Source organism: Ranitomeya variabilis, chromosome 2, assembly GCF_051348905.1.
Source record: "Ranitomeya variabilis isolate aRanVar5 chromosome 2, aRanVar5.hap1, whole genome shotgun sequence".
Lineage (NCBI taxonomy): Eukaryota > Metazoa > Chordata > Amphibia > Anura > Dendrobatidae > Ranitomeya > Ranitomeya variabilis.
The window spans coordinates 620210262-620218058 of record NC_135233.1 but is presented as its reverse complement, the minus strand read 5'-3'; positions in this window follow the sequence as shown (position 1 = coordinate 620218058).

Here is a 7797-nt window from a genome sequence, read left to right as displayed (position 1 = left end):
CCATTCTCCCATTGATGCGATGAAGTAGTCCTGTGCCCTTAGCAGAGAAATACCCCCAAAACATAATATTTTCACCTCCAGCTTGACAGTGGGGAGGGTGTTCTTTGGGTCATAGGCAGCATTTCTCTTCCTCCAAACATGGTGAGTCGAGTTAATGCCAAAGACCTCAATTTGTGTCTCATCTGACCACAGCACCTTCTCCCAATCACTCACAGATTCAGAGGGGCCTGCACATGTGCCTTCTTGAGCAGAGGGACCTTGCGGGCACAGCAGGATTTTATGCCTTTACGGTGTAATGTGTTACCAATGGTTTTCTTGGTGACTGTGGTCCCAGCTGCCTTGAGATCATTAACAAGTTCCCCCCGTGTAGTTTTAGGCTGATCTCTCACCTTCCTCATGATCAAGGATACATCCACAAGGTGAGACTTTGCATGGTGCCCCCAGATCAATGTTGATTGACAGTCATTTTGTATTTCTTCCATTTTCTTACTATTGCACCAGCTCTTGTAAGCTCTTGTGCTCAGTGTCCTCTCCTCATAGATTGTAAGCTCTTGTGCTCAGTGTCCTCCTCTCCTCATAGATTGTAAGCTCTTGTGCTCAGTGTCTCCTCATAGATTGTAAGCTCTTGTGCTCAGTGTCCTATTCTCCTCGTAGATTGTAAGCTCTTGTGCTCAGTGTCCTCCTCTCGTAGATTGTAAGCTCTTGTGCTCAGTGTCCTCTCCCCTCATAGATTGTAAGCTCTTGTGCTCAGTGTCCTCCTCTCATAGATTGTAAGCTCTTGTGCTCAGTGTCCTCCTCTCATAGATTGTAAGCTCCTGTGCTCAGTGTCCTCCTCTCCTCAGATTGTAAGCTCCTGTGCTCAGTGTCCTCTCCTCGTAGATTGTAAGATCCTGTGCTCAGTGTCCTCTCCTCATAGATTGTAAGCTCCTGTGCTCAGTGTCCTCTCCTCATAGATTGTAAGCTCTTGTGCTCAGTGTCCTCTTCTCCTCATAGATTGTAAGCTGTTGTGCTCAGTGTCCTTCTCTCATAGATTGTAAGCTCTTGTGCTCAGTGTCCTCCTCTCATAGATTGTAAGCTCCTGTGCTCAGAGTCCTCCTCTCCTCATAGATTGTAAGCTCCTGTGCTCAGTGTCCTCCTCTCCTCATAGATTGTAAGCTCCTGTGCTTTGTCCTCTCCTCATAGATTGTAAGCTCCTGTGCTCAGTGTCCTCTCCTCATAGATTGTAAGCTCTTGTGCTCAGTGTCCTCCTCTCCTCATAGATTGAAGCTCCTGTGCTCAGTGTCCTCTCTCCTCATAGATTGTAAGCTCTTGTGCTCAGTGTCCTCCTCTCCTCATAGATTGTAAGCTCTTGTGCTCAGTGTCCTCTCTCCTCATAGACTGTAAGCTCTTGTGCTCAGTGTCCTCTTTCCTCATAGATTGTAAGCTCTTGTGCTCAGTGTCCTCTCTCCTCATAGATTGTAAGCTCCTGTGCTCAGTGTCCTCTCTCCTCATAGACTGTAAGCTCTTGTGTTCAGTGTCCACTCTCCTCATAGATTGTAAGCTCTTGTGCTCAGTGTCCTCCTCTCCTCATAGATTGTAAGCTCTTGTGTTCAGTGTCCTCTCTCCTCATAGATTGTAAGTGTAACGCTGAGGCGGAGTGAGCTCCCAAGAGTGGACCCTCTGGATCGTGGTACCGAACCTCTCCTGGGCAAGCTAACCAGATGGAGACAACCCCTATACAGGGATCGTTAGGGGCAGGCCCAGGGGCTTCAAATACCACGAATGCTGGAATAGAGGACGGCTCAAGGAATGAGGAAAAACGAGGACCAATAATACTAGGACGGAAGGAACAGGGGTGGACAGTGGAGTGGGAAAAGAGACAGGGAGCAGAGGAGGTAGAGCAGAAGGGAGACTAACGCTAGGGACGGGATCTGAAGAAGACAGGAACCAGGGAGTGGAGCAGGAAGTGGAGACCACCAGGAGCAGAAGGAAGAGACTGGGACTGTAGGAGACACAAAAGAAGAAACTCTAATGAGCACCAGGTAGACAAAGACATGGAAGAGATTATGAGAGCGGGCCTAAGTGCAGGTACAAGGTAATACACAATAATCAGGCACCTCCACTAAGGAAGGACGGCCTGATATACCTGGTGCATGCGCTCCATTGGACCGGGGGTGCTTCTGGGTCAGGCCACTGGAGCTGCAAAAGGAATCGAGGGTGCGCGCAGCCGGGACCTAAGGCGCATGCGCAAAGCAGGCATCCCCACAGCCGTGCACGAGGCCGACAGTGCAGAGGGAGCGCCAAGGACCAGCACGTTGGGACACAGGCACGGGAGTGTGAGTAGCGGAGGAGCTCACGGACACAGCAGTCACCGCAGAGAACCGGGTGACCGCAGCACACGCAATCGGGGAACACACGGCCACAGCGGTAGCAGTACCCCCCTCCTTACACCCCCGTTTCCTGTGATCGGACAAAAACCTCTTAAGAAAACAGGGAGCATCAATGCTCTCCCGTGGCTCCCAAGACCTCCTCAGGGCCAAAACCCCTCCAATCAATCAGAAAGAATGTTCTACCTCTAACCTTATTCATGGCAAGTATGTCCCTAACTTCAACGACTTTGTCGGTACTTTCCGATTGAGGGGTAGAACCAGATGCAGAATGGAACAGATTAAGTATTACTGGTTTAAAGAGAGAGACGTGAAAGGCATTGGGAATACGAAGTGAGGCAGGCAACTTTAATTTGTAGGCAACATTGTTGATGCATACAAGAATCTCGAAAGGACCAATGAAACGAGGATCCAGTTTGTAAGAGGGAATTTTCAGTCTGATATATTTGAAAGTGAGCCAAACCCTATCGCCAGGTAAGTAAGGTAGAGAGTCCAAATGCCTCTTATCAGCATGTCTTTTCATCCGATCTCTGGCCTTTTTGAGCGCTTCTTTGGTCTCTTTCCAAATTTTGGAAAACTCCATAGATAAAGAGTTGGCTGGGGGTACACCAGAAGCTGAAGATACAGGAAAAGGGATACCTGGATGTTGCCCAAAGACAATGAAAAATGGAAACTTGGTTGATGACTCACTGGAGTGGTTGTTGTAAGCAAATTCTGCCCAGGAAAGGAGGCCGACCCAGTCAGCTTCATGAGCGTTGGCAAAATAACGCAGGTAGGAAGTTAACACCTAGTTAATTCGCTCTTCCTGATGATTGTCTGGGGATGGTACGCAGGGGAGAAATCCAAAGACACATCCATGAGTTTGCAAAGAGCTCTTCAGAATCGGGAAGTAAACTGGACTCCTCGGTAAAACACAATATGTCGCGGAAATCCATGGATTCTGAAGATGTGGTTGATAAACACTTTAGCTAACTCAGGAGCTGAAGGCAACTTAGGTAGGGGAACAAAGTGAGCCATTTTAAAGAACCGATCCACGACCACCAAGATAACTACAACCAGAGGAATGAGGAATGTCGGTGATAAAGTCCATTGCTATATGTTGCCAGGGAGCCGAAGCAACAGGCAGAGGAAGCAGAAGACGTCTTGGGACCTTGACCTTGGCACAGGAGGGACAGGAGGCAGAGAATTCGACAACGTCTTGGTGCAGGGAAGGCCACCAGTAATATCGTGAGAAAAGAGTGAAGGTCTTTTGAACACCAGCATGACCGGCGATCTTAGAGGAATGTCCCCAACATAACACACCTCTTCTGTCAGCCTCAGACACAAAAGTCTTGCCTGGCGGTGGAGTAACAAAATTCAAAGGAACCACGGTGATGATCTTGGTAGGATCAACAATGTGCCCCAGCTCCTCTCCTGCATCAGAATACTGAAGAGATTTTGACAGTGCATCTGCCTTGACTTTCCTATTGCCTCACCCAAAGTGGAGCTCGAAGTCAAAGCTGCCAAAAAACAGACCATTGGGCTTGCCGGGGGTTGAGCCTCTGAGCGGACTGAATATAGGCCAGATTTTTATGGTCGGTGAAGATTATAAAGGGGTGAACAGCACCCTCCAGCAGGTGGCGCCATTCCTCCAAAAGCCAACTTTATGGCCAATAACTCACGATCTCCGATTGAGTAAGTGCATTCAGAGGAAGAGAAGGCTTTAGAGAAGAAACCACAAGTAACTTACCACCCAGACGAAGACCTTTGGGAGAGCACCACGCCGGCTCCAATAGAGGAAGCATCCACCTTTAAGATGAATGGCCTGCTAGCCTCAGGACGATGTAGCACAGGAGCAGCCGTAAAGGATTGTTTCAAGGTCTGAAAGGCCTTTTCAGCCTTCGGGGTCCAGACATTGGGATTGGTTCCCTTTCGAGTGAGAGAAGTGTTGAGCTTGGTGAGCTAAGAGAAATGAGGAATGAACTGCCTGTAATAATTTGCAAGAAAGCATTGAATGGACTTAATTCCAACTGGACGTGGCCACTTGAGAACAGCGGACAGTTTCTCGGGATCCATCCTCAATCCAGAGTTGGAGATAATATATCCCAAGAACGGTAGGGAAGTTTGCTGGGAAACTCATTTCCCGATCTTGGCATAGAGGTGATTCTCCCGCAGTCTCTGCAACACCATACGAACACTTCTCCAATCGGAAGAAAGGTCTGAAGAAAAGACAATGATGTCATCTAAGTAAACCACGACACAGGAATAAAGCAGATCTCGGAAAACATTGTTAACAAATTCCTGGAATATCGCAGGAGCATGGCCTAGTAATCAGCGGGAGACAGCAGATAGATTCTACCCCTTGGTGGGGTGGTACCGGGAATCAGCTTAATCAGGCAATCATATGGCTGATGCGGAGGAAGACTCTCTGCCTCCTTCTTGTCAAAAACATCAGAAAATGACCAGTAAGGGGTAGGTAACCCCGTGGGTACAGAAGAAGGCTGTAAAGAACTAGCAGGATGAGCAGACTGCAGACAGCTTTCTTGGCACGGATGCCCCCATGAAGAACCTCACTAGAGCGCCAATCGAGGATGGGCTCATGCTCCCTAAGCCAGGGAAGACCAAGAAGCAGCGCATGAGACAGGTTTGGCAGCACGTAAAGAGCAATCTTCTCCCGATGCAGGGCTCCTACCTGCAGAACCACCTCCTCAGTAACCATAGTGACAGTCTCTTGCAGGGGCTTGCCATCCACTGAAGCAATCATACTCGGATTCTTCAAAGAAAAAACAGGAATCTGATATTTATTAACCTCCATCAGCCTAATAAAGTTCCCTGCCACGCCCGAATCTACATAAGCCACCTCGGAACCACGTCTGACCCAGGGTAAGTAAGACAGATATAGTAAGGGGTAGAGAGGAATCTCACACACCTAGGAAGGCCTCTCTTACCTGGCCTAGGTAGAAGAGTTTCCCGGCCTCTCAGGACAGGATAGGAGTAAGTGTGAAGCCGCACCACAATAGAAGCACAAGCCCTGTGCAAATCTCTCTTTTCGACGAAGCTCCGCCATCTTGAGCCGATCCACCTGCATCGGTTCTGGTATGGAACCACTGGAAGGCCCAGTTGATCGCGGACTAGGTGGTCTGTGGATAGAAGGAGAAGGTCTGAAAGGTCTCCTCTCTCTGGCCGACTCACGAGAGCGTTCCTGAAAATACAGGTCTATACGTGTGGCCAAAGCAATGAGATCCTCGCAGGAACTTGGAGTACGACCCGCGATCTCGTCCTTTATTTTGTTAGAAAGTCCCTGCCAGAAAGCCCCGACCAGTGCCTCATTATTCCACCCCAACTCGGAGGACAATGTACGAAAGCGAATGGCGTACTGCCTGACAGTGAGAGCACCCTGGTGAAGATTAAAGAGTGACTCAGTGATAGAGGCCAACCGACCCGGTTCATCAAAAACTCTGTGGAACGTCTCCAAGAAGGTCGACAGACTTGAAACTATAGGGTCGTCGTGTTCCCACAGAGGGTTTACCCAAGCCAGGACCTCTCCCTCGAGATGAGACACTAAAAACGCCACTTTGGCCCGATCGGTGGGGTATTGCTGGGGTAGTAGTTCAAAATGCAGGCGGCACTGGTTCAAGAAGCCTCGACAAAGTTTGGGATAGCCATTATATCTAGGCGAGTTCTCTAAGCACGGCAGAGGGTATGACACAGAGACTGGATCAGGGTCGCGAGATTGAGCCTGAGCTGGGGCCGTGGACTGGAGGTTGTACAAACGGTCATCCACCGATGGCGTGTAGCTCAGCATGCGGAATTGGGTATCGCGCTGCTGTGAGAGCTCCTGCTGGAAACTAGAGAGCTGGGTACCGTTTACCAGATCGGAGGCCTGTAGGGAAGATACAGTAACCTCGATTCCATGGACTGTATACAGGACATTATACGACTCTGATTTTCCCGCAGAAAGGCCAATTCCTTCTGAGCGGAGAAGCTACATCGGCGGGGTCCATGGCCTGATTATTCTGTAACGCCGAGGCGGAGCGAGCTCCCAAGAGTGGACCCTCTGGATCGTGGGAGATCTAACCAGGTGAAGACAACCCATATACAGGGATCGTTATGGGCAGGCCCAGGGGGTACAAATACCACGAATGCCGGAACAGAGGACGACTCAAGGAATGTAAGCTCCTGTGCTCAGTGTCCTCTCTCCTCATAGATTGTAAGCTCCTGTGCTCAGTGTCCTCTCTCCTCTTGTGATCAGGGTCCTTATTCCCACCTTGAAAGTTTTATTAGTTTTCTACTTCATATTGTCTGCTATTTGCACTTGTTCCTCTCATTGTCTGATGTAAAAAATACCTTAGAATTATCAACATAAGATTATGAAATATTGCTGCCTTCATTCTCCGGTTGCTGCTTCCTACTTATATAATAGCATCAGTATCCAAAAGAATCTAAATAATAATCATCATAGTGAAAAATAATAATTAAATTAAAAATCAGAACTATTATTTATTTATTTTTTTATTTATCCTTTGTGTTCCAATTAATTTAATTCATTTTTATCATTATTTATTATTTTATTTAATGGTATTTATTATTATTATTATTATTATTATTAAGTTTGTTATTACTTTTATTTTTTTCTGCTCTTTTAGCTCATCGGTTCATTTTTGACCACTTATTCCTTTGTCACACATAGGGTTAACCATTGCAGTGATTTTTTCAGTGATATCTGACACCAGGACAAGAAGTTATTTGCCCCCTGAACAGTAGTCGGATGGGTTATTACTTTTTGTTTTTTAGCTGTGCTTTTCATCAGAGCAGTAAAGCAGGTGTCCAGTTGGGATAATTACCCTGCGAGCAACGAAAAACTGCAAAAATCTAAAAATCTGACATGTGGATGGCAGCCGAACGGTTAAGGGGATGAGATGTTTCTACTTGTTAGAATCTGATACAAGTTTTCTAAGGAAATGTAACAAAATTCTTGATGTTTGATTTTTCAAGGGTGTTTTCTGATTTTGACAAAAGCAGATTGTTAAAAAAAAAATTAAAAATCCGTCCTGACGCACCTGGTGGTCCGCAAAGCTGCTTAATGGCAAGAAAAAAAAAATACAAAAATAAACTCTGGTTTCTGCCTTTCAGGGTGGGCAATGCCATTTGTACGGCGCTTCCCTCAGCCCTGGTGAGTGTTAGAGCTGTCACTGCGCCCCACTGCAGCAGAAACAGTCTCTCCAGTCGTTTAGTCGGATCTTCCACCAGATTTCAGCCTGAGATTCCTGTCGCTACTGTCAAAAGCCAAAAAAATACGACACGCCATAATCTAAACTGCAGGAAACGTCGCAACTCTCGGAGCAGAAAAAATGACAAATTCTTTGTTTAAACCTTTCCTACAACAACGCACTGTGACCCCATAAATACTGGATCCTGCATCGGCGAAGCCAAGTTTTATGTCTTATTCGCA